The sequence below is a fragment of the Sminthopsis crassicaudata genome, chromosome 6 (genome assembly GCF_048593235.1).
Source record: "Sminthopsis crassicaudata isolate SCR6 chromosome 6, ASM4859323v1, whole genome shotgun sequence".
Taxonomy (NCBI): domain Eukaryota; kingdom Metazoa; phylum Chordata; class Mammalia; order Dasyuromorphia; family Dasyuridae; genus Sminthopsis; species Sminthopsis crassicaudata.
This window is the reverse complement of record NC_133622.1, coordinates 196278602-196305864: the sequence shown is the minus strand read 5'-3', so window position 1 is coordinate 196305864 and position 27263 is coordinate 196278602. Positions and strand designations below refer to the sequence as shown.

The window sequence follows — 27263 nt, the reverse complement described above, 5'->3', positions numbered from 1 at the left end:
TCTGCTCACTTCACTCAGTATCAGTTCATGTAAGTCTTTTCAGGCTTTTCTGAAACCGGCTTGCTCATCATTTCTTATAGAGCAATGCTATTTCATTATCTTCATGTACCATAACATATTCAGCCATTCCCCTATTGAGGGGCATCCACTCACTTTTCAGTTCTGAAGGGCCTTTTTTTAAAAAAAAAATAGTAAATATTTTCCATCTGTAGTTCTTAACTTTTTTTCCCCCTTTGGCAATCTGGTAAAAAACTAGAGTCTTCCTCACAATCATGTTTTTAAATGCATAAAATAAACTATAGAGAATTACAAAGTAACCTAATTAGATTGGAATATATTTATCAAATTGTATTTTTCAAGCTACGAATCCCTGTTTTAGATGCTGTTTGGCTATCATGAGCTTGTGTTCCATGAGGGTATGAGTGGGACCAACATATATATATATATTTGTATAAGATTATAATAGCTCATATTGGTACATGCTAGCATATCCACCAATGACAATTCTATCTTAACAGGTGATGTCCAGTAGCACTTTAATTTTCCAAAATGGAAAATTCCTTTAAAAAAATCAGATCTTATTTCATTGGTATGGCTGTTCCAGTTCAAACTGACATCTCTTCAGCAACTCCCAGCCTTAGCAAGTTTCCTGAACCACTGATTCACTTCTTTCCCAGAATTATAAAACCAGTGTTAACACACTCAGATCTAGCTAAGTTTAGAGTCAGTGCTCTCTATCCATTATTCCATGCATGCTATACCATGCATTATCTTATGCTATGATGTCATAACATATTCCCTCATATTTTCGTTTCTTTTCTTCTTCTTCTTCTTTTTTTTTTTTTTTTTTTTGAGGCAACTGAGGTTAAGTGACTTTCCCAGGATCACACAGATAGTAAATGTTAAGTATTGGTTGAATTTGAACTTGGGTCCTCCTGACTCCAAGGCTGGTGCTCTATCCACTGTACCATTTAGTTGTCCCCCTTTAGTTATTTCTTTACATGAACAGCAGCAGAGATTGGGATCCACATGGTTTAGAGAGCCCTAGAAATAATGAAACAGATCTTTTATAATGGAATGGAAAAACATTTATCAAAATTACATACTATGTACCCAGCACTGTGCAAAAAGCAATCCTGCTCTGGAAGTTCACATATAGAAGAGTTCATCTGTAAAGAGGATGAAAAGGACTGGTGAATCTTAAAGTTTGATGGCAGGGCAGATGGGGAAAGCCTTGGAGTCATTGATTTAGACTCAGTTTCTTGAAATACATGATGTATTGAAATGCATGAATTCCCCTTAAAATAGTGAACTACTGGAGGAGGTAATGTTACAATGGAAAGAAAATTGGATTTGGAGGCAGAGAAGCTAAATTGAAGTACCTATGTGTAACTTTGTTTCTCTGGGTCTCAATATTGGAAAGTAGAGTGATGCAATGAGAAAAATGCTGGAATCATAAGACTGAGTTTAAAGCTCAGTTTTGTAACTTACTATCTGTATGAATTTGGACAAGATGAACAGGAACAATTTCCCATTTGTTTCAGTTTATCTACATTGTAGATGGGGTTCCCTTCATTGTTCTAGCCTAGTGAAGCCAAATCTAAAAAGTGATAGCAACTCTCATCATTGCAGTGTACAAAATAATGGGCTTTTATTCTTCAGTAAGTTGTATTAGACACTATGTAGAAAGAACAGTGGATTTGAGTGTCAAAAGGTTTGTAGTCATTTTCCTGATCTGTTATAAATCGACTCCATGACCAGCAGATCATTTCAGTGACTTATTTTCTGAGGTCTTCAGTTCCTTCATGTGTAAAATAAAAGGAACTTGGACTCTGCTTTAGGGTCCTCAGCTTTAATATTCTTTCAAGCTTTGACTATTTCCTATTCATCTATCTTGAGATTTGTCTAAAGTTCCACTAAAAGAAATTTAGCATGTAAACAGAAAATCTGGCTGTAGTTTTCAGGATTTATTTTCTCTTCTCTCTTTTTAATCTAGAGGGCAGAACAGATGGCCAGATGTCAATGTGATGCTTATAGTTAATGGCTTAATGAAGTTATTGATTTGGTTGTATATACTAGTAGAGAGTAAGGAGGGATTAGGGTTTAACATTTTTGATTTGAATTAGAAAGATATGAGATTTAGGTCAGTTATTACTCAGCCAAACGATTTTGGATATTTTCCACCCATTTCTCCTCATGCCTCTTTATTGACTCTCTCCCTGCCATCCCATTGTGAAAGCATCCTTGGATTTTTGAAAAGTATGCCAAAAGCTCAAACCCTGGAAATGAGCCATACCAACTTGGAATGGCTTAGTGAAAAATAGTAAGGTTAGTCTCCTTTTTTGAGTTGTGTGGTTGAAAAAATTCATCATCTGGATGCTACCCTTCTTGTGATAAAGATTGTCCCTGAACTAGCTAAACTGTTATCCTCATGATGGATATACATTGTGTATCCAATTAACTCCTGACTGAGATCTCATACTAACCTGATTCCATTCTTATCTTACACTTTTTCCCAATCATCCCAAGCATTTGAAAATTATGTTTAATTACTTCCTGAATTGGTCTTAGTCTTTCTTGCCTTTTAGTATTTGCTCAGTAGTGTCTGACTACCCTCACTCTTTGTATCCCATCATCTTTGCATCCCCAGGGTATGCAGTCTTTCACAAAGGCACTTAATAAATGCTTGTTGAATTAATTGGATTGAATCTTTCCACCTATTGCCATTTTACTGATATTTCAAGGCCAAACTAATTTTTTTCACATTTTCTTAGCACTTGGGAATAATCTCTCCTTAGATTTCTTATAACATTACCAAAAAAAAAAAAAAACCCACATTTTTATATACAGTCAGTCAGTAAATTTTTTTCATACTAAGCTCTTGGAATGTAAAGAAAGACAAAAGACATTCTCTGTCTTAGAGGAGGTTACATTCTAATGATGCTTATAATATTGTGTTTTGTAATCTAATATTTATGTCTTTCACCCATTTAATAAGCAGGCTGTAAACACCACTAGGTCAGATACTGTGTCATTCATCTTTACTTTCCATATAGTTAGTGTTTAATAGCTCTTTGTTGAATTGAATTTGGAAAGGAAAAGGATCAGTTCTTATTCTTGGAAAAAAAAACATTCTTGTATATCATCCATTTTTAAAAATAGTATTTTATTTTTTCCAATTACATGTAAAGATACTCATTTTAAAAAATGAGGTCTAAAATTTTCTCCCTCATTCCTACCAAAAATAGTAAGCAATTTTATGTAGTTTATATCTGTGCAATCATGTTAAACATATCTCCATATAAGTCATGTTGTGAAAGGAAAAAAAAAACCAGACCCAAAGGAAAAACACATACACAAAATAAAGTGAAAATAGTGTGCTTTGATCTGCCTTTAGATGCCATCAGTTCTTTCTCAGGATGTGAAGAACATTTTCCACTATTAGTCCTTTGGAATTGTCTTGGATCAATGTTTTGCTCATAGTTAATTATTGTACAGTGTTGCTATTATTGTATACAACATTTTTCCGGTTCTTTTCATTTCACTTTGCACCAGTCAGTTCATGTAAGTCTTTCCAGGTTTTTCTGAAATCTGTATATTCATCATTTCTGATAGCATTCCATTCCATTCCATTCCATTCACATACTACAACTTTTTCAGCCATTCCCCAATTGATGGGAATCTGCTCAATTTTCAATTCTTTGTCACCACAAAAAAGAATTACTATAAATATTTTTGTTCATATAGATTATTTTCCATTTTTATGGTCTCTTTGGGAGAGAGACCTAGTAGTGGTATTGCTAGAACAAAGACTATTCATAATTTGGTTGCCTTTTGGGCATAGTGCCAAATAGATCTCTAGAATGATTGGATCAGCTCACAACTCCACCAACAATGCATTAAACTCCCAATTTTCCTACATTCTCTCCAACATTAATCATTTTCCTTTTTGTCATATTAACTGATCTAAGGTAACTGTTGTGTTGCCTTAGAATTGTTTTAATTTGCATTTCTCTAATCAATAGTGATTTAGAGAATTTTTATGACTTTGGATAGTTTTGATTTCTTCATCTGAAAACTGCTTGTTCATATCTTTTTACTATTTATCTATATAAATTTGACTCAGTTCTCCATATATTTGAGAAATAAAGTCTTTATCAGAGACACTTGTTATAAAATCATTTCCCAGCTTCTGCATTGATTGCATTGGTTTTGTTTGTGCAAAATCATTTTAATATAACAAATTATCCATTTTACATTTCATAATGCTCTCTATCTTTTTCATTCTTTCCTTCTCCACAGATCTGACAGATAACCACTTCTTGCTTTTTAAATGTGCTTATGGTATCATTCCTTATGTCTAAATCATGTACTCATTTTGATCTTATCTTGCTGTAAAAGTGTAAGATGCTGGTTCATACCTAGTTTCTGCCATACTGTTTTCCAGTTTTTCAACAGTTTTTGTCAGATAGCAAGTTCTTATCTCAGAAGCTAGGATCTTTGGGTTTGTCAAATACTAGATTATCATGGTCATTTATTACTGTGTCTTGTGTGCCTAAGCTATTCAACTGATCCAGTACTCTATTTTTTAGTTTGTACAGAAAGTTTTGATGATTGCTGCTTTGTAACATAGTTTGAGATAGGATATGGCTAGCTACCTTCCATTGCATTTTTTACATTAATTCTCTTGGTATTCTTGACCATCCATTTTTGTCAGGTTATATCATTGTATCATTAATATAAAAAATGACACTCTATTGCTAAACTTTTGGTTTCCCCTGGAACAAGATGAATAGTAAATAAAAGATGGTCATGTGCAACAGCTGTTTCTAATAGCCCAAATCAGTTTTCCTTTTTGGCCTTGATGAGATATAGCAGTGGTGGGACAGGACAGCACCAGCAATATAAGTTTTTATTGAAGGTAATTTCCTTGACTCTTCATTTATCTGCAGCATTGAGCTATTCCAAATAAATAAATCATCAAGATAACTGAAGGTCATTCCCCTTTAAGCACTAAGCACTTAAAAAAATTAACTAGTTTTGATGGCAATATTTTTATAATGAATTACACAGTTCCCTGTCTTATTATAGCTCAATAAAATATATTGTGCATCTTGCCATGGTAAGCAAATGTAGCTGGTTGCTTCTGGCACTAAAGTGCTGTACTTTTCCATTCGCTTATTCTGTTATCTCCTTGACGGTTAGTTGCCACCGAGTCTAGCAATATGTGATTCCACCTCAGCCCTAAATCTAATGTCAGAATCAAATATGAACATAAAGCTTATCTGCCGTTGATGTGCACAATTCATCTGTACTTACAAAAGTTTTTTTTTGTGTTTTTTTCTCTGATTCTTTAAGATGTATACAAGGATAATCATCTGAGAAGCTCTGTACTATACTGGAAAGAGTAATAGCTTTGGAGCCAGAGGACTTGGATTCAAACTACGTGTGACATTTATTATTTGTGAGAGTGTAGGCAATTAACTGAGAGCCTCCCTGGGCCTTAACTTGTTTCATCTATAAATGAGGAGGTTTAAAGGTTTATGGCAATAGAACTGTAATCCTCCAATAGAATGTAATCTTCTTGAATATGGGAACTGTTTGACTTTTATAATGTGGGCACCTAATCCAGTACCTGGTTCATACTTATTGAGTTGCATTCTATCATCTTCATGCTTCTCTTATAGGAAAAAAAACAGACTTGAGATTATTGATTGCCTTGCTTCTTAGGGAATTTTAAGAAAAAAGGAAATGATTTTTGGATTCATGATTCTCAAAAGATATTGCAAGGTCATTGAAATTGTCAGAAGACTGACCCTTAGGTAAATAGGAAGTCTTTAATTTGCTGAATGTAGAAGTTAATCCTCCTGGTGTTTAAGTGGCTTCCTACCAATTTCTTTTCATAAATGAAAAATAAATAATGCCAACTGTTATGTTAGGATTACTGTAACATTTCAAAGGACAATCCTGATTACTGGTAACACAAGGCAAAATACAATGAAAAGAACCATGTACAAAGCCTCTCTTAGGAATTACTGTTTTCTGCCTTTTGGACATGACTGATTCCCCTGAGCACAATATGATGAGCATGACTGAACTTCCTTCACATTTAGTGGAAAGGAAGGAGCAACCTCATAAAGCCAGGTATGAAAGTGGATGAGCGTTCCAAGGAGATTGAATACACCACTATGAAATCATTGAGCCTGACTTGTCCACCAAATCTTTGACTGTTTATTTTTATGTTAAATTCAATATGTATAAACATATTTATACAATTCTCTTATTGCACAAGAGAAATCAGATCAAAAAAAGAAAGTAAACGAGAAAGAAAAAATTCAAGCAAACAGTAACAAAAAGAGTGAAAATGTTATTTGTGATCTACAGTCTTCTTTCTGGGTGTAGATGGCTCTCTTCATCACAAGATCATTAGAACTGGCATCAATCATCTCATTGTTGGAAAGAGTCATGTTCATCAGAATTGATCGTCATTTAATATTGATGTTGTCATGTATAATGATCTCCTGGTTTTGCTCATTTCACTCAGCATCAGTTCCTGTAAGTCTCTCTAGGCCTTTATAAAATCATCCTCATGATAATTTCTTATAGAACAATAATATTCTATAACATTCATATACCATAATTTATTCAGTCATTCTCCAACTGATGCGCATCCCACTCAGTTTCCAGTTTCTTGCCACTACAAAAAGGACTGCCACAAACATTTTTCCACATGTGGGTCCCTTTCCCTCCTTTAAGATCTCTTTGGGCTATAGACCCAATAGAAACACTGATCGGTCAAAGGGTATGCACAGTTTGATAACTTTTGAACATAGTTTTTGACTGTTTTTTTTTTAACTCAAATTCCAGAATCTTTGTAAATGAGCCTATTAGTAGAAAGATAAAAGGTCTAAAGTCAAGAGTTCAAATCTGGGCTCTGGAATTTAATTTTTGTGTGCTCTTGTGCTGGTCAACTTCCTTTCCTACTTGGGCCATGTTTTACCAATCTGTAAAACTTTAGGAGGGTAGGATAGAACTAGGAAATATCTAAAGTACTTTATAGTTCTCCATTTGTAAACCTGTGATGGTGTTTCTGACCTGGAGACAACTATCTGTCTTGAGGCCCTCAAATAGCCCCCAAATGCCCCAACATCATTAATCAGTCCTACAGATCTGACGCTTCCCTGAGGGAGGAGACTTCAGGAAGAGACCTTTCTTCCTCTCTTTATTACCTGGCCCATGGAGACTTCAGCCTCAACCTCACCTGAAAGTAGCTCCCACTGATACAGCTGGTGATGAATGAGTTCTGTAAAAGGTCACGAATAGGAGGCTGGAAGGAACAAGACAGATTTACTGGAAGTGCATGATCATGCAAAAAGACTTGGCGAGAATGTCACAGAGCGAGGATGATAAAGGATGGTTAGAGTTCTTGAATCCAGGATGTCAAGAGGACCCAGAAGCTGTAAATGTTGAAGTATTGGCAGGATCTGCTTTGGTTTATAGGAGGGCACAAAAGTTAAAATGTTTAACAACAACTAACTCCCTGTGTGATCTAGAGTAGATCATTGAACCTCTTTTCTCATTTTCCCTTTGTAAAATCAGTCAGTGAGTCCACAAACATTTATTAAGCATACATTGTGCTAAGTGCCAGGAATATAAATACACAAGGGAAGAAAGACAAGTTCCATCAAGGATCTTACTTTCTAATGGGAGAAGACAACCTATATAGGGAAGCTGAAAGTCAGGAGGGATAATAGGTGGTAGAGAAAGTGGGGGAATACAGCCTGGAGAAGAATGTGTCTTTAGGTTTCCTTTCAGCTACAGAATAATACAATTACATGTTGTTGTTTGTCCTTCATTTTCGAAGAGGACCATGACATCAGGTAGATAATGAGCCATCTGCGGCCAGTGGCCAAATATAGATTAGGATGACTGGAGGTGGCCCTGGATGAAAAGGGAGACTTTGACCTTTTTAAGATAACGTCTTCATCAGGTCTCAATTTGACTGAGGCTTCACCCATTCAGTGATTAAGGTTAGATGGCAATTGAGGCAAAGAATCTCTTTTCACCTAGTCTAAGAAAACCTAAATAAATGGATGAATGAATGTATCCAGGAGAGAAAGACCCTCAGAGCTGATGTTTATTTAGGTATCCCAAAAATACAACTTTGAGCTTAAATAGCTCAAGGCTACATTAAGACTCTGGGGACATGCTGTATAGCTCTTTTAAATTTTTCAAAGTGCTTTATGTGGATTATTATCTCATTTGATCCTTACAATGACCCTAGTGAGGTCAGTGCTATAGTATCTTCCTTTTTACAGATGTAGGCTTTGAGATCTAGAGGGATCAGGTGACTTGCCCAGGATCACACAGCTAGTAAGTATTAGAGGCTAGATTTGAATTCAGGTCTTCCTCCAAGCCCAGTGCTTTACCTACTGTACTACCTAGCTGCCCTTTACTATATAAATGGATGACATTGGTGTTTATTGAAATTTTGCTCAAGGTCATATAGCAAAAATCATAAAATCAGATTTCAGACTTGAAATCACAATTCTCATTTATAATCACAAGATTATAGTTTTCAAAGTTAGGAAGAGCCTCAGAGGCCCTCTAATCTGACCAACCCATTTTACAGAGGAACAAACTGATGTTGAGCTATTCAATGATTTGCTTGGGATCTCATAGATGATCAAACTCAAGCTTAAAGACAATAGGAGGAGATTCAATTCAACTTAATTAAACAAGCATTTATTAGGTACAAGTTAGTAATTTATCTTAAATTCTTTTACTTCCTATGCCCTTATACTCTTTGAAACTCCCTGTAATCTGACTTCTAACCTCATCATTAAATTGAAATTATCTTTTACAAAGTTACCAATTATTTCTTTTTATTTTTTTTTTTGGAAAAATTGTTGCTCTAATAATCTCTTACTTTCCAAATCTAATGGCAAATCTTTTCTCAATCATGAGTCTTCATGAGCATCACATTTGACATTGTTGCTTTAGATTTTTGTGATACTATTCTCAGCCAATTATCCTCCTCTCTACTTGATTGTTGCTCTTCTGTCTGCTTTGCTGGGTCTTTATTCATATCTTGTTCAGGAAAACATTAGTGTCTCCCAAGGCTGCCTTGGTCTGTTTTGCTATTTACTAACTTTTTGGGTGATATTATTAGTGTTTATTATTATCTCTATAGAAAAAATTCCCATACTTAGCATCTCTCCTGAACTGTAGGCACATATTGGATATTTCCAAATGGATATATAGGCAACTCAAACTCAATATGTCCATAACAGAACTCCTTTTTAAAAATTAAATTATATTTTTGTCAACGAATACAATTCTAGAACTCTTTCACCTATAACTCTCTCCTTATTACTATTGAGAACATCACCATTCTTCCATTACCCAGCTTCACAATTTCCCTTAATTCCTTACTCTCACTAATCCATGAAACCAATCCATTGTCAAAAATTTTCATTTCCACTTTTCTTTTGAAAACATCCTTATCTCTCCACTCATATAGTCATAAACATGGTTCTTAAGGCAATTGGTGGCACAATGGATAGAACGCAGGGCCTGTAATCAGGAAAACCTTAGTTCAAGTCTGAATTTCCTTAACTTTTAACTAAGGATATTGTCTGAATTTACTTAACTTTTAACTAGGGATAATACAATACAGGGTTTTTGTGAAGATCAAATGAGAAATTTCTTAGCACAGTGCCTTGCACAGAATAAGTGCTATATAAATACTTTTTCCTTTACTTTTTCTAGTTTAGGCCCTATTTTGTCTCTCACCTGGACAATTGCAATAACATCCTAACTGATCTCCCTTGCCTCAAGTCTTTTTCCATTTCAATCTATCTTCCACAAAGCTTCTGGGGTGATTATTTCAAATGCCCTCTCTATTCTGCCCTTTAGTTTGTTGAGTCCTTCAAAAAACTGTTCACATTTTACCTTTTATAGAGGCCTTTCCTGTCTCCTCAGATGCCTTGTCCTCTCAGACCACCTTCCTTCTACTTTGTACTTATATTAAGTACCTAGTTATTTACATGTTGAATCCCTTTGTTAGACTATAAGTCCCCTGAGAACAGGGACTATTTTGGCTTTTCTTTGTGTTCACCATGCTGGATACGTAACATAGGCTTAATAATGTTTGTTGACAAATCACAGACACAGAGGTATAAAAGGCCACAAGTCTCTTATTTCAGAGTTTCAGAAACAGTCTCAAAGTGGCTGAGTAATTTGCTCAGGGTCACACAGCTAGAAAGTGACTGACATGGGATTTGAACAGGGATTCATTTTCTTGACTAAGCTCAGGACTCCATATACTTATAGCAATGGTTCTCAAACTTTTGTTCTCAGTATCTTTATACTCTTAAAAATTATTGAGGGTCTGTCCAAAGAAGTTTTGTATATGTGGGTTATATTTATAAGTATTTACCATATTAGAAATATAAACTAATTTTGAATTTGTAGATCCTCTAAAAGGGTTTTTAAGGTTCCCAGGATTCTCTGGACCACACTTTGAGAACCATTGCATTATAGCATATTTCCTCGATATTAATAAGTATTTATAGCTTGCACAGCATTGTATGAGTTGTTTGGAAAGAAGAAGTTGGATTAGGTGGTCATAGAAAGTATGAGAAACATACCATAGTGACATATGAGTTGGGCTAATAGCTTTAAAGGTTGTCTGGTGAACTTTTTCTAAGAACAGTTAATTAAAAGCATTGTATTGTTAACAAAAGCACAAGCTAGAACAAAAAAGGTCAGACCAGAAGCAAGTTGGCTCATAGGTAAGTGGAATATACCTAGGTTAGGTCTTTGTCCCTTGGCTTTTCTTGACTTGGAACCTGAAAAAAATGGGAAATAGACCCCTGCTTCAGTTAACTATGAACTTGATGCTTTTTTAATCAATAATAAATTACTGATGATAAATGTGACACACCAGCTCTATGCTAAGCAAAGTACAAATAATCCAAATTGTCCAGGTTCCATGGGCTCGTGGTGTTACCATAATAACATGGACTGATTTTTCTAAGACTTTTCCCCTTAAATTTAATGAAGGTTTTTATCTTTCCTATCTATCCTCCCCTTAACCCATACCGAGAAAATAAGACAAAACCCTTGTTACAAACAAGAAGTGAAGTACTGCTAATTTCTCCTTTGGCCATATCCCCCCAAAATACATCTTCAGCCACACATGAGTTTATCACCTCTCAGGAAGTGAAGAGCATATGTCATCATGAGTCTTCTTGGTTGGTTTATCAGTTTCCAAGTCTTTCAGAGTATTTTTTATCTTTACAATATTGTTCTTGCACAAATTGTTCGCCTGATTCTGTTCACTTCACTGCATCAGTTAATATATGTCTTTTCAGGTTTCAAACAAAACTTTCCCCCCATTTCTTATAGTACAATGGAATTCCATTACCTTTGTATGCCATAATTTGTTCAGCTATTCCCTAAATGATTAATACTCTTTCAGTTTTTAATTCTTTGCTAGTTATTTCTTCTCAATTTATTTTCCAAGAGAGTTATTTCTGCTATGAGATACCTTGGGGGTAGTTAGATGGCACAGTGGATAGAGCACTGGTCCTGAAGTCAGGAGACTCTTGAGTTCAAATCTGGCCTCAGACATGTAACACTAGCTGTGTGATGCTGGACCAACCCCAATTGCCTTATTAGAGAGAAAGAGGGAGAGGGAAATGGAAAAAAGGGAGAGGAGAAGAGAAAGAGAGACCTTATTATTTTTTTTTTTCTATTTTTCAATCACTTGACTCTGGTTTTAGTATTTCACATTGTTTTCTATAAATTTTTACCTGGCCAATTATAACTTTCAGAGAATTTTTTTCCCTCTTGGATAAGGTTTTATACAACTTGTTCTTAGCTATTTATTCTCTTTTTATATCTTTCTTCAATATCTTGTTTCTCTAGTTTTCTAAGTCTCTTAATGGTCTTTAAAATGGTCTCTGGCTTTTTCTTAAAGTATCTTTTCCTTTCTTCTAGGAATTCTAGTTGAACTTCTGCCCAAGCTATATTTTTCTTTGATGTTTTACTTGTAGATGTTTTGGAGTCATTCTCCTCTTCTGACTTTGCATCAGGTGTGTACCTATAACTATAATAATTCTTTATAGTGAAATTCCTTTTTTGGGGGGTTTCCTCATTGTTTCAGCATACCTCTTGATTATAAATTTTGTTAGGATTTTGCTCTTTAAATTTGTGGGGGAGAAGGTCTAGTTTGAACTTTTGTCCATTGGGGTCTGTCTTCTAATTTTTTGGGGGGTTGTTGAGTATTAAATTATTCCAGAATCTTGGAATGATTATTTCAGTGATCTTGGAGAAGTCTGATCTAAGGCAAAGCATGATCATACATCACCCCCTCCATCTTAATTCTTTAAGTTTCTGACATGGTTCTAAGGTAGAACAGCTTCCTGTCTTTGGAATTTTTAGTAGATTGCTGTTACAACTTCAGCCAAAAAAATCTCTGCAGGTTCATAAAGAAAAAAACCTGAAATCTCTCTTGGTTAGGGATTTCCTCCCTGATTATTATATCGAAGACTTCAGACTAACCTGTGGTTGGAACTGAGATATGGGTCTATTTCTGTGATTAGAGCCACACAATTAATGTTTGCTTCCTTATTTAGTACACAGCCTTAGATCCATGGCCATTCCTAACGTATGTCACGCCTTAACCCAAGTTTCCTTAGTCTGCTTTAGATTTGTAACCCAGAGCTAGAGAGTGAACAACTGAACTGCCAAATAATACCTGTTCCTGCACAAATTTGGGATCCTCCGAATGGGCCAGGGATCTCTTTTGTTTGGTGCAAAACCTTAGTCATATTTCAGTTCTAGCCCTGTACAGATCCCATTTTCAGTATCCACACATATATCTATCCCCTTATGCAACCTGGCCTGGAAATATGACTCACTGTGATTTTTTTCTTTGGATTTCCCAATCAGGGCTTAGTCTGGTATATTTTAGCTCTTTGTAGAGAAGTTGTGATGGGAGGTCAGCAATACTTCTTTCTACTGATCTTGGCTCTGCCTCCCCCACGCCCTAAGACTTTAATAGCAGTATACTCTCCCTTCCTTTCCCACTCTCATAGCCAAGATGACCAAAGACATCATGAAGTTGTGTCTTGACTTTCAGTTTTCAGTCCACTAAAATTCTGACTTTTTTTTCCTTACAATAAATGTTATTTAAAAAAAAAAAGAAGAAGAAATGTTATCTAGGCACACTTCTTCCATCTTGAATAAAGGACGCTTTTTAAAAAATCTCAAGTGAAAGATTTTTTACATTTGGCACCACTAAATTTTAGCTTATTAGTTTTGTTCTTTCTTTTTTGCATTTAAAAATTTAATTTATTTTATTCTGAACTTAAGAAATAAAACAAGCATTTCTATAACATAGTAAAATAGGGGGAAAAGATGATTGTACATGAAAGTGGGAAATCTGTTATGTACAACTTATTATTCCTTTTAAATATATAATAATGTTAACATGTAACTTTCTTTTTATTTTTCTTTTGTTCCTTTCCCTTCCCCTATCCTAAAGATGGCTACCATTAGACACAAATTATATGTATGTATATTTGTATATATGTGTGAGTATATAATATTATCCTATACATACTTCTATCCTTCCTTGTCTGTTGTCTGTTTCTTTTTTAAAATCTGGACTGCTATAAACATGTTAGCTATGTAACCAAGTTTATCTAAATTAGTCACCTACAGATTTAATGAGCATTAATTCTTTTGCTTCATTATAAGGGAGGGTCCAATGGGGGTGAGCAGTAAATCAGGAAATGACTGGTGAAAAAAAAAAAGACACATCAATAAAACTTGAAAAAATGAGTACTATGTCTTTTAAGGCTTTCTTCAAGTTACAGGTATAAATGTTCAACAATTTAGGGTCAAGATCCCCATTCCCCCACCATGGCACCTTCTGCTGAAAACTTGTCATCAAATGGATAATGCATCAATGGGTACAATTGAATGAGTTTTCAATCTATGTCATTGCACTGTTATCTAGTTCTTTTCTACAAAGATAGCATAAAAAGCATAGCCAAATGCTTTGCTGAAATCTTGTCTTTAGAATTCTGTCAGAAAAATAAATGAGGTTAATCTAGTATCACCTGTTTTTGATGTAGTCCTGCTGGTTTTATTGATAACTTTTTTCTAAATGTTAACGATTCAACCTTTTAATAATGCATTCTCAAATTTTTTCAGGAATAAAAACAAAGCTTAGAGACCTATAGTTTGAAGATTGTTTACTAGTTTGAAGACTTGTCTTTTTTGAAAATCAGGACATTTGTCAATTTTCAGGTCTATGATAACTTCTCCATTTTTCATGATTACAAAATTAATTGTATCTGCCAGTAATATCATTACTGTGAGATTTACTTCATCAGGACCAATTGATTTAAAAATCACTGAAAGCAGGTTAAGTGTTCTGACATTTATTCACTTATCTTGTGTTTTAACTCTCTATTAAGTTTTACTCCCCCTCCTTAATCGTTTCTGTTCTAAAGGTCATTAGAGGAAAGAAAAATGAAAAAGTTGATTCATTTAGCCTTCTCTTCATTCATCATCACCACCACATCCACTTTGAGTAGTTTTTCTAATCTTTTTTGGATTTCCCTCCAGCCTTCTAACATAACTTGAGGCTATTTTTATTATTCTTAGCATTTATTACCATCTAAATGACTTGTTTCTTGACTTTTTTGGCTTCTTTGTTGTGGTGCAATTTTACATCTCTTAAAATCTCTGACAGTAAATATCTTTAGTTTTATCCCTTTCCTTTTTCCACTCTCACCCCTAGAATTAACAGCTTTTTAAATATGTGGAGCTGTTGGATTGACATACAGTGTCCTTTTCTTACATTTAATCTTTTCTTGTAATTTGGTATTGATTTTAGCCTTGTCCAGTTAGTGATCTGATTATACATGAACACTAGATCTTGAAATGGCTTTATCAGTGGCTAGTTATTTTCAGTTTGCTAAAATAGAATCATTTTCTTTTTTTCTTTGTGTCCATTGTATTAGCTTCCTTCTTTTTTTCTTGGACTATATTTTTATTTACATTATAAATGTCTGAATTATCCGTAAGTCTTTGGCCTCTTTTATTCTTTAATCTTCAAAAATTTTCACCTTTTCTAGTTCTACCCTCACATTGTATATGCCACATTTGGTATATACAACTATTCTCTGTCTCTCTTACTTCCCCATTGTATTATATTATATTACATTCCATAATATTATGTATTACATATCATGTTATGTTATATTATTTTTAGGGGCCACTAAGTGGCACAGTGGGTAGAAAATTGGGCCTCCAAGTCAGGAAGACCAGAATTCAAATATGACCTCAGACACTTTTTAGCTTTGTGACCCTGAACAAGTCACTTTACCCTGTTTGCCTCAATTTTCTTTAAAATGATCCGGAGAAGGAAATGGCAAACCCCTCTAGATCCTCCAAAGAAAACTCCAAATGAGATTTCAAAGAGTTGGATAAACTGAACAGTACATATTGTCCTAGAAAATCTTGTTAAATTTTTTTGTAGGATTTCTCTGCTTTTTCATTCTTTGTATCAGATGTTGATGGAAAAGTTGCAATTATCTTTATCAGATCTGTTTGTTGACACTTATCACAAGTCCTTAACGATGTGATCACCAAATGTCCTATGAAATTGTTGCCTTTCAACATATGCTGGGGTCAACTCTCTCAATGCTTTTCTTCACATCTCTGGAAAGACTTTCTTCCTCCATGAACTTTGCTTCTGTTCTATTGCAAATAGCACATTTGTTCTTATTTTATTTAAAGTAAGAAGTTCCTTTCTATAATCTATCAGCTTTATCTCTTAGAGGACCAAGAATACTTTCTGCTTCCTTTTCTACTATTCAGCTATGATCACTATGTAAGTAGATTTGTGTATTTTTTTCTGGGCTGTGAATTATTATGTTCAAAGTTTTCATCATCTCATTGTCAGCTTTCTGGTTTGAGTCTTTTTGGGTCTGGAATGGTTCATTCCTAGTTAGTGTCAATTTCTTATTTCTGGGGCTATCCTTAAAACCTTTCTAACTTTGTAAACACTTCAAAGTTTTTGTTCCAAAAGAATACTTTTCAAGATCCCAGATAAATCTCTATGTTGTGATGAGACAGTAGAATTGTTGTCTCAAATATACATATGCACATACATATATGTGTATACACATGTGCTTATGTGCACATATATGTAAGATGCTTGTGATAGTTTTAAAATGAAGGTACTTCTTTTTTTAAAGCTATGTTTTTAAATTTAAAGTTAAGGATAAAGACATTAAAAATATAAGTAGTACAGAAATGTTATATCGTGTTGTTCCTCTGTTCATATCTCAAACAGTGATATCCTCAGCTCTTTAACATTTATTGAGCAATTTGGTCACTTAAGAGCCAAGTAGACTGTGGAGTAGGCTTTATCTAAATTCTAACTATATGGTTCCTGATGGAAATACTATCCAGAATCTTTGAAGGGTTTTCATTGTGGGACTGGAGTATGCTGATGATACCAAGGAAGAAGCTATTTGATGTCCTTGGTTGTTGCCAAGCATATTCCCTATGGATAATGGATCAAGTGTCAAAGACTGGATTGCTCTGTGTAAAGATGAGAAAAATCAATTTCACTCCCAAAGAATTAACTCTCAAAGCAATTGTCACTAGTTTTCTAAAGCTGGAAATTGCCCAGTTGCATACAAAAGCCTTTTTGGGCATTAAGAAAGAAACTTTCTTTAAAAAATAAAAACAACCCTTTAACTTAGTTGAAAAACAGGCCACAATCTAATACATTTTTGTGGGCTTTAAGAACAAAATTTAACACGTAATTTCTACCAAATAATTGAATCATTGAATTTTCTTTCTTTTTCTTTAAATTGTTTTCTTTAATATTTTCCCCACATATTCAAAACAATTTTTTTTACACTTGTTTTATGATTTTTGAGTTCTAGGTTCTCTCTTATCCCCACCCACAATTAAGAAAACCATACATGAAGTTAAGCAAAACATTTCCATAAAAGTCAAAAGAAAACTGTGAAAAGTGTGAAAGAAAACATAGATCTGCTACCCTAATGATGATAAAAACCCTCAAGAAATTTAAGTGAGTGAGAAAGAGCAAGAAAGTGAGAGTAAGAGCATGAGTGAGACCAGTTCTGTCTCTGAATATGGATCAGATTTTTCATCATAAGTTCTTCAGAGTAGCTGTGGATGATTGTATTACTGAGAATAACAAAGTCATTTACAAGATCATTCCAGAACATTGCTATTATTTTGTATGCAGTATATTTTGCTTTGTTCTTTGAGGATTTTCCAGGTTTGTTTTTTTTTTTCCCTTGAGAGCATTCTGCTCATCATTTCTCGGACAACAGTAATATTCCATCACAAAAACTTATCCCAGTTTATTTATCATTCCCCAATTGATGGGCATTCCCTCAATTTCTAATATTTTTTTTTCCTGAGAAGAGAGTTGCTTTGAATATTTTTTGTACATATAGGTAATTTTCCTTTTTCTTCCTGTTTTTTTTCTGATTCTCTTTTGATATTCATGCCCAGTTGGGATATTGTTAGATAAAAGGATATGTATGAATTTTCAGTCCTTTGGGCACAGCTTTTCTCTTTCATCAATTGGGGCATGGTTCTTATTCTTTATAAATTTGACTCAGTTCCCTCTATGTTTGAGAAATGAGGCCTTATCAGAGAAACTTGCTTTGAAAAATTGATAATTGTATTCTCCCCATTTATTCTCTCCTTTCACCCTGTCCCTCCTCAAAAGTGTTTTGCTACTGAGCACTGTCTCCCCCAATATGCCCTCTCTTTTATTACCTTCCCCCTTTTCCATATCCATTCCCCTTCTATTTTCCTGCAGGACAAGATCAATTTCTATACCCCCATTGAGTAAGTATGTTATTTCCTATTTGAGCCAATTCTGATGAGAATAAGGACAAACACATTTTTTAAAACTTAATAGCTAACAGTGAGTCAAAGAGGGTATATTAATAAAATTTGTACACTGAGTTGAATAGTTTGCAAGCATTTATTATCAGTCTCATTTATTTTGAATCCTTCTAGTTAAATTAAAGGATTTTCTTTCTTTATCTAGCTGAATTTATTTTTGAATTGGATTTTTAAAATAATATATCATTACGGTACATTATCCTTTATGTCCCTTTTATATACATAATGCATGGCACCTAGTAGATGCTTAATAAACACTTATTGGATTTAATTCCAACTGAGATATTATTCTATGATTGCTTCTAACCATGAGAAACTAAGCTTTTCTCTGAGACTGGCCATCTCTATACTGTTGATTATTCTGTCTTAAAATAACAAACTCTAAAAGTTAGATGGGGTGTTAGAGAGCAGGTATCCCTTCTACAATATCCTTGATGACTGGATCAACAGCTTTTTTATTTTTATTGGAATACCATAGACAAGCAGAAAAGAGTGTTCCTTGGTACTTCCCATTCCAACCTCAGGTAGCTTCAATTGCTAAGTCTCTCCTTATATTGCACAGCTTATATTGTATTAGTCCATTTTGACAACCTTTTCTTTCATCTGAATTGAATATGATCAGAATTTTATTCTTCAGCTCCTTCTCTTCCTTATGCCAAGTTCATCTATAGAACTTTAGACCATGGGATCCTATCTAAATGCTTTCCAAATTATTTGGAATTGATTGTCTCAAGGTGCTAGGGAATTGAAGACATGACCATCTTTGTATAATGAACTTGAAGATGGTTTGATCGGATTCCTTCAAGGTTCTTATCATGTTTACTTTAACCACCTGTTTTCCCTTGGTAGTCAAAATCAAGATCAGAACAGTAGTTTTCTGTGTCATTTTTCTACCTTTTTAAAGATGAAATTATTAGCAATGTGAGTATAAGATGAGGCAGAATCTTAATCAACTACTATGCTATGTAAATAAGGTGTGAATTATCCTATCATTTCAACTAGATAGGTCAGGATGTCTTTTTGGAGTAATCAAGGGAGGGCTTTGATTATGTCCTATGGATATAAAACAACAGACAAGTTCAAAATCCAGAGATTTGAATGAGTACAGAAAGCAATTCTAGCCAATCTCCTAAGATGCAATCACTTTTGAGAGGGGAGAGGTATGTGCCTTTTCCTCCCTGTTGATCAGAGGAGCACCAAATAAACTTTAAATAGTTGGAGGATTTGGACTTTTTTCATTAACATCTTAGCAATGTCCCAAGGACAACAGTGGCTAATGGTTGTGTCTGGATGGGAAGCATAGTATAGACTGGAGAACAATGGGGAAAAGGAAGATATAAGGCTCTCCAAAGAGTTCAACAGAAAAGGTATACCATAACTGATGAGAACATGTAGTCCAGTAAAAGAAGAACTGGAGAATTACAGTAAAAACAAACAAACAAAAAATCCTCCAATAATTGAGTCTACTTTTTCTTGAACTCTTTTATGTGAACTAGTGGGTGAATATATTAATAGAAGGGGGGCAGGATATTTTGTGCCAAATGTTCTGACCACATTATGAAATACCCCTTTCTCAAAACAAAACCTGACTGAATAATTAATATCAACAGATGATCATGAAGAGGGAATGTTCATCAGTAGGAGCTTATGAACCAGAGCATTAGAAGGATATTTTCCCCTCCTCACCCACATACACACCTAACTCCTTAATACCATATAGAATCTTAAGGAAAGACATAGCAGCCGAGTGAATCTTGGAGACCAGCCTTATAGCATGGATGAGGTTGGGAGAGTAGCTCCAGAGCATGTGCAGAACAAGTACAAAATATTTTAGCTTTCCTCCTTTTCAAAGAGAAAGACTTCCAGTAAATGTCTGTATCATTGAAGTTCATTGTTATTATGTCTTGTTCCCATGTCAACTTTATGATCTGCTTCTGGAACTTATCATCCACTTTCTACTTTTGGCCGGTATTCTCTATTATACTTCCAAAATGATACTTATTCAGGTTCTCATTGAATCCTCACCAAAGTGTTCCTCTACCATGTTTCCCTTTTCTCCATTTGTCAATTTGCATAGGAAAATAACATCTGTTTTATAGTTCTGCTTCATTGCTCTTTTATTTTTTAACTTGATATGTTCTTTTTGAATAGGTTCTAATTTTCCATTTTCATATTTCAATTATAACTCATATACTATCGTGCCTCAGTTATATGAAATCTTTCTGTTAAGATGTCTATTTTATATTCTTATCCATATTTATTCTTATATTGGCATCTGAAACTGAGTACTATTTCTAGCTTTCTATCTCATCTGGACACATATTGATATTCTTCTTCCAATGTTTATCTGCTACTTGCTGTGGCATCTGGTTTAGTATTTATATTGTCATATTGGGTGGGAGGACAGTTCTCCTTCTCTTTCTCTTTCTTCCTTCTTTCTTCCATTTTTCTGTTCTTCCTTCTGTCTCTCTGTTTATGTTTCTCTTTGTCAGGTTTGTCTATCTCTCTATCTTTATGATCTTCCTAAAATTCTCTTGATCACAAATTTCCAGGCAAGTATATTCTTCCTTCTTTTTATTAGGTTCATTTTATCTCTAGCCAAGAGCCCCTTATTCTTAAATCTTAAGCCTTGGTCCATTAAATATCAAATCCTCTTCTCCAGAATTATCATTTCAGTTAACTATTAAATGTTCCCATTTTTGCCTTTTTCTTTTCAGACTTCTTCCATTAACAGCAATGAAAAATACACCACTTGATCTGGCCTGAACAAAATTCTCCTTCTTTGCCCAAGAATTTTAGTCTTTGAAGATGCTTTCTGAGCTTCTTCTCACAGGGTCACTTGTTCCTACACACATCACTAGCGTATTAGTCAGGTTCTGGATCTCAAGCAACAGATACACATTCACAGTTCCTTCTAACTTAAGTCTATGGGGCTTATTAATAGCATATGCAACAGTAATGGGACGCCTACTTGCACCAAAACCATACAGATTGTTTCTACCTCATTGCCACCCTCAAGTCCCTAACTTGGTTTCATTTTGGGAAATAATGTTGTACACACAATGTGTAACCTAAGAAACCAACTCAGTGAAGACTAGGCAGACTTGGAATGGCCTGAGTTGGATAGGGTAAGTTCTACTTTGTACAGAAATAGGCAAAGGGAGCAGGAGCCCTTCACAGATGCATCAATATAGGATCAGCAGAGGTGGGTACCTCTGAATACAATAATAGTGAATTGGTCAGATAATGCTAAACACATGACTTGGTAGATTTTTTTTTTATATCAAGGGTTGCTCTCATAAATATGTCACACATCTTTTAAATTGTCTATACTTCTGTGTATTTCTTCTTTTTCCTTTGGGTTAAGGAACCTGGAATAATTTCTATCAATCAAAAATTTGTAGTCTACATCAGGCTTACCAAGTTTTAGATGGCGTTTCATTATTTCTCTAAAACATGCCTTGGGAAGATGGCTGATTATGACTTTCAGGAGCCATCTCTTTTTCCTGTGGGAAAGGATAGATTTATTTTCCCTTAAAGAAAGAAACTTTTGGATCCCTTTCTTATTTCCACATAGCATGAGAAACTTGTTTCTATTATGTTGTGAAATTGATTTTTTGAGCCTGTGTAGAACTTTGACTTTATTATTGTTAAATTTCAATTTGCTTTAATTTACTTATTGAAGTTTTTGTTTTTGGGAGGAAGTTCACTGAGCTAACTCTCTAAACTTCATACCATCTGTAAGTTTGACAAAAGGATTTCATTAGAATTATTTTTAAAGCAACTCCACAAGTACAAATAGGGGGAAATCATGATTAGATAGCAGTTTTATCTGCAAAGATCTGATAGTAAACATCTGATAGTTTTAGTGAATTGAAAGATTAATGAATCAGCAACATGATGGAAAGATTAAGATTAAGAGAAGCCCAGCTTTCAGGAGTAAGATGTACCCTTTTGTATTCTTTTCTGGTCAGATCATCCTGCTCAGTTCTGGGTGATACAGTTTAAGAAGGATGTTGAGAGGTTGTTAGCATAGCTAGTTAGGAGGATATTGATGATTAGAGAGCTTACCAGAGAAAAGCAACCAGGATGGTGGAGGGCATGGAGTTCATGCTATATAAGGATTGATTGAAGGAAATATATGTGTTTATCTTGGAGAAGAGAAGACTCTATGAATTCCTTATTCTCTCTCACTGCCCATGTATAATTTGTTACAAAGCCTAGTAATTTCTATCTTGGTTAACATCTCTCATTTATACCTCCTTTCCTGTAAAAATGCTATCACCATGATATATACAGCTCCTTATCACTTTATTGCAATAGCTTACTGGTTGGTCTCCAGCACCCCCTCCACTTAGCTATCAAAATGATCTTCTTAAGTTATAAATTTGGCCATGTAGATATCATCCCTACCCCACTTTATTCTATTCTCCTTCTATTCTATTAGCTCCTGATTACCTCTAGAATTGAATATGAAATCCTCTGTCTTTTAAAGCTCTCCAACACCTGGTCCTCTCCTATCTATCTAGCCTTGTTGTGCCTTGCTCCAGATACTCTGCAATCCAGTGACATTGATCTCCTTGCTGTTACTCACAAAAGACATTTTCATCTTTTTGCTTACTGTCCTCAAGGTGTACAGTTCTTTCTCTTTCCTCATTTCTATATTTTGGTTTCCTTCAACTTTCAGCTGCAATCGGGCCTTTTGCAAAAAGTCTTTCCTAATCCTCTATGTTGCTAGTGACTTCCCAATAAGATGATCTTCAAATTTATTCTTTATACGTCTTGTTTACACACACTTGTTTGCATGTTGTTTTCCCTATTAGACTGTGAGTTTCTTGAGAAGAGAGACTGTGTTTGTTTTTTGCCTTTTTTTTGTATTCCCAGTGCTGAGCATGTAGATGGTACCTATTAAATGCTTCTTGGCTTTAAAGTATTCTACTGCTGTTGCTATTTGGTGAATGTTATTAATTACACCCAGAGAAAGAAACATGCAACATTTTTAGGTTTTACTATTTCCTAAGCACTATTAGCCCCTCTTCCCATTATAACCCATCAATCACCAAACATTTATTAAGAACCTACTATATTCCAGATGCTCCACAAAGTTGTGGGAATACAGAGACAAAAATGAAATAGTTCCTTCTATCCCCATTCAAATTCAGCTCTGCCACTGAATGAAATGGCTTGCTTGGGGTAATGGTCTCCATGCTGTAATATAGCCAATAAGACCACTCTGGTGAGCCAAGAGAGACCAGCAATTGTTTAGTTCCATAAAATTTTCTGACTTTATCATGGAAGTTTCAGCAGGGTTGGGGTCCATGTGAGAATGTCAGATCTGAAGGGCACCTTAGGGGGAAAACCTCACCTGGCCTTATTTCATGGTTCTCACAAGTGAGAAACCAAGGCAAGTATTATAGATTTTGAACTCTAAAATATCTTAGATATAATTGAATAAAACCTGCTCATTTTACAGATGAGGAAATTGAAGTCCCTGGAGGTTCTCATTGATCAAGATTATGCAGCTGATAAGTGGTTTTTTTTTTTAAATAAAACTAGTATTTTATTTTTTCTAATTCCATATAAAGACATTTTTAAGATTCTTTTTTTAAAATTGATGTTTCAAGTTTTCTTCTTCCACTTTCTTTCCCCTCATCCCTAAAATGGCAAGCAATTTCATAGGCTATATATGTGCAATCATATAAAAACATACTTCTATAATAGTCGTGTTATGAAAAAAGAAATAGACCAAAGGGAAAAAAATACAAAATATAGAGTGAAAATATTAAGCTTTAATTTGCCTTCTTTTTCTGGAAGTGGATAGCATTTTCTATCACAAGTTCTTTGGAATTGTCTTGAATCATTATACTGCTGAGAAGATTTAAGTCATTCAGAGTTGATCATTACACAGTGGTGTTGTTACTGAGTACAAAATTCTCCTAGTTCTACTTGTTTCACTTTAAATCAGTTCATATAAGCCTGCCTGCTCATCATTTCTTATAGCAAAATAATATTCCATTATATTCATATACCACAACTTGTTCAGCCATTTCTCATTTGACGGACATTCCATTAATTTCCTTTTTTTTTTGCCACCACAAAAAGAACTGCTATAAATATTTTTGTATATGTGGGTACTTTCCCCTTTTTATGATTTCTTTGGGATACAGTCCTACTAGTGGTATTGGTTGATCAAAGGGTATGAAAAGTTTGTTCGCCTCTTGGGCATAGTTCCAAATTTTTCTATAGAAGAGTTAGATCAGTTTACTACACTACCAATTTTAGTATAGTATAATAGGATCCCAATTTTCCACAGGCTTTCCAACATTTGTCATTTTCCTTTTTTTTTTTTTTTTGTCATGTTAGCCAATATTATATGTTAGGTGTTACTTCAGTTATTTTAATTTGCATTTCTTTAATCAATAATGATTTAGGCAATTTTTCATTACTATAGATAACTTTGATTTCTTCATCTAAAAACTGCCTGTTTGTATCATTTGACCATTTATCAATTGAAGCATGACTTTTTTTTTTGAGAGACAACTGGAGTTAAGTGACTTGCCCAGAGTCACACAGCTACTATAAGTGCCTGAGACCAGATTTGAACTGAGGTCTTCCTGACTCCAGGACTGGTATTCTATCTACCATGCCATCTAGCTGACCCATGACTTGCATTCTTATAAACTTGACTTAGTTCTCTATATATTTGAAAAATGAGACCTTTATCAGAGCTTCTTGCTATAAAAACTATTCCTCAGCTTTCTGCTTTCCTTTTACCCTTGGTTGCATTGTTTTTGTTGTGCAAAGCCTTTTTAATTTAATATGATCAAAATTATCCATTTTACATCTTTTAATAGTGTTTATCTTGTTTTGGTAAACAATTCTTTTTTTTTCTTTTCTGTAAGTAAATCAACAGGTAAACTATTCCTTTCTCTCCTCATTCGGTTATAGTATCACCCCTTATATTTAAATCATGTACTCATTTTGACCTTATCTTGGTATACAGTGTAAGATGTTGATCTCTACTTAGTTTCTGCCATACTTTTTTCCAGTTTTTCAGCAGTTTTTGTCAAACAATGAATTACCTCTTTAATTACTTTTTTATTTATTTTGTGGTTAGATTTATCTAATTCCGAAAAGGAAAAGTTAAGTTTTCCTACTAGTATAGTTTTACCATCTATTTCCTTTTGTTACTCATTTAATCACTCCTTTAGAAATATTGATGTCATACTGTTTGGTGCATATATGCTTAGTATTGATATTCATTTTCTATGGAAGCTTTTAGCAAGTTGTATTTAAATTAGATCTATTTTTTCTTTTGCTTTGCTGGAGATATAATTGCTACCCTTATTTTTTTAAAAATGTCATCTGAAGCATAATATAGTCTGTTCCAGCCTTTTATCTTTACTCTTTGTCTCTCTGCTTCAAATGTGTTTCTTGTAAACAATATAGTTTAGGATTCAGTTTTTTAATCCACTTTGCTGTCTGCTTCCATTTTATGGGTGAAATGAAAAATACTGGGCAGAGAAACCAACTTTTATTAAGAGAAACAAAAGTGGAATTTACAATCCACTCAGGACAATCCACCCAAATAACAGACTTCACAGTTGTTTATAGTTCTCTTGAATCATGTTTGATGCAAGCAAGTTAGCTATGGCTCAAGGAGCAAGCCTGTCCTTTTGTGTTATAGTTCAAATCATCTTGTTATATGTGTGGGCATCTTTTACACAGTAAGTTAGGGTAGCCTATTATATTTTAATATAATGATGATTAATATAGTTACATACTTTATAATGATCATAGTTACACTCCTAAGGTTAACTCATGCATGGATTTTCTTGGGATGACATTGTACTCAGCAATATACTCATATAGTAATATTATGCTATTAGCTACAATTTTTGATAGAAGTAGAAGTAAATATGTGAGTATATTGCCGAGTAAAAATATGTGCAACTGAAACTCTAGTTTCTCAAAACTCAAAGTACTCAAGGCATTAATTATTGATTTTTTCCCATTCCAATTCCCCCTTTTGATCTCTTTCAATTTATTGAAGATGAGATCAAGTACAGATGATGTTTAACATATAGGTTCGACAGAGGACAGTTCTATCTATAGATAGATGATGCAAAACTGGAGGGGCTAGTATCATGCAAATAACAGAGGGTTTTCTTTAGATGATTGATTTGAGTTCTTCAGAGATGTCTAAGATTTAAAAAAAATAAACCAAGTTATTAACTCTTTTTCCACGATTCACTTGCATAACTCATTTCCCAGTTTTTCTTCTATTTTTCTTATTTGATTTTAAAAATCATTTTCAAGCTATTCCAGGAGGATTTGGGGGACTTTAAACTATTTCATATTTCTCTTTGAAGTTTTGCAGGTAGGTGTTTTGACATTGTTGTCCTCTTCTTAGTCTATTTTTTAATTTTTCCTGTCACCATAGTAACTTTCTATTGTTAGGGCATTTTTTGTTTTGTTTTTGGCTCATTTCATGACTTTTATAGTTGAGCTATATTCCTGGATCATAGGTAGCAATGTCTGAAGCTTCTTCCACTTAGGGCCAAGGGTTTGGTCACTGGTTTTCTGTGCCTGAGTCTTGGGGGCTGGCAGCTTGTGTGATGTTCTGGGGTCACTTGGCCTAATCTAGCTGGCTGTGTTGGGGCCTCTGAGCCTGCCAAGACTGACAGTGGTCTTAGCCATGTGTTTGCACTTCTTTACTGTACCGTATACCTCTCTGAGTATTTTAGCAGAAAGTTCTCTTTTATTAGCAAATTTGATAGAACTTTCTTCAGTAGGTAAGATATAAAAATCATAGATCTAAATCGAAGGTAACTTAGATATCATGCAGACCACTTTCCTAATATAACATATCAGGAGGCTGAGGCCTAGAGTACTTTTGTGACTTTCACCAAGTTAACACAAAAAGTAAGCCCGAAAGGTAGAATTCAGGACCAAGTCCTTGTGATGAAGGTAATTTTGGCTAAATCATTGATAATATACAAGATATCCACAATAGATAATATTGATTATGTCATAAATATTTAATCATGTGTGGGAACTTTGGCCAGAAGATTCTTGAGCCAGCTAGAACCAATTAGTTTTGGTTGTAGGGGGGTGTTCCAGCTGCTCCTGAAGTTAATCACTTTCTCCTTGGACTACCTAAAGTAAAGTGGGGAGGGTTAGTGATTTCTGTCAGAAGAAAATGAATCTGGGAATGGAATTATAGCCTTCTTTGTTGTTATACAATGACTTACACCTTCCTATGTGGAGTCATCTCT

The 27263-nt window shown here is 34.4% G+C and overlaps 1 protein-coding gene across 1 annotated transcript in view; it reads left to right on the top strand.

Moving 5' to 3' along the window:
* SPON1 (spondin 1) overlaps positions 1-27263 on the top strand; it is a 362466-nt gene that overhangs the window by 39718 nt on the left and 295485 nt on the right.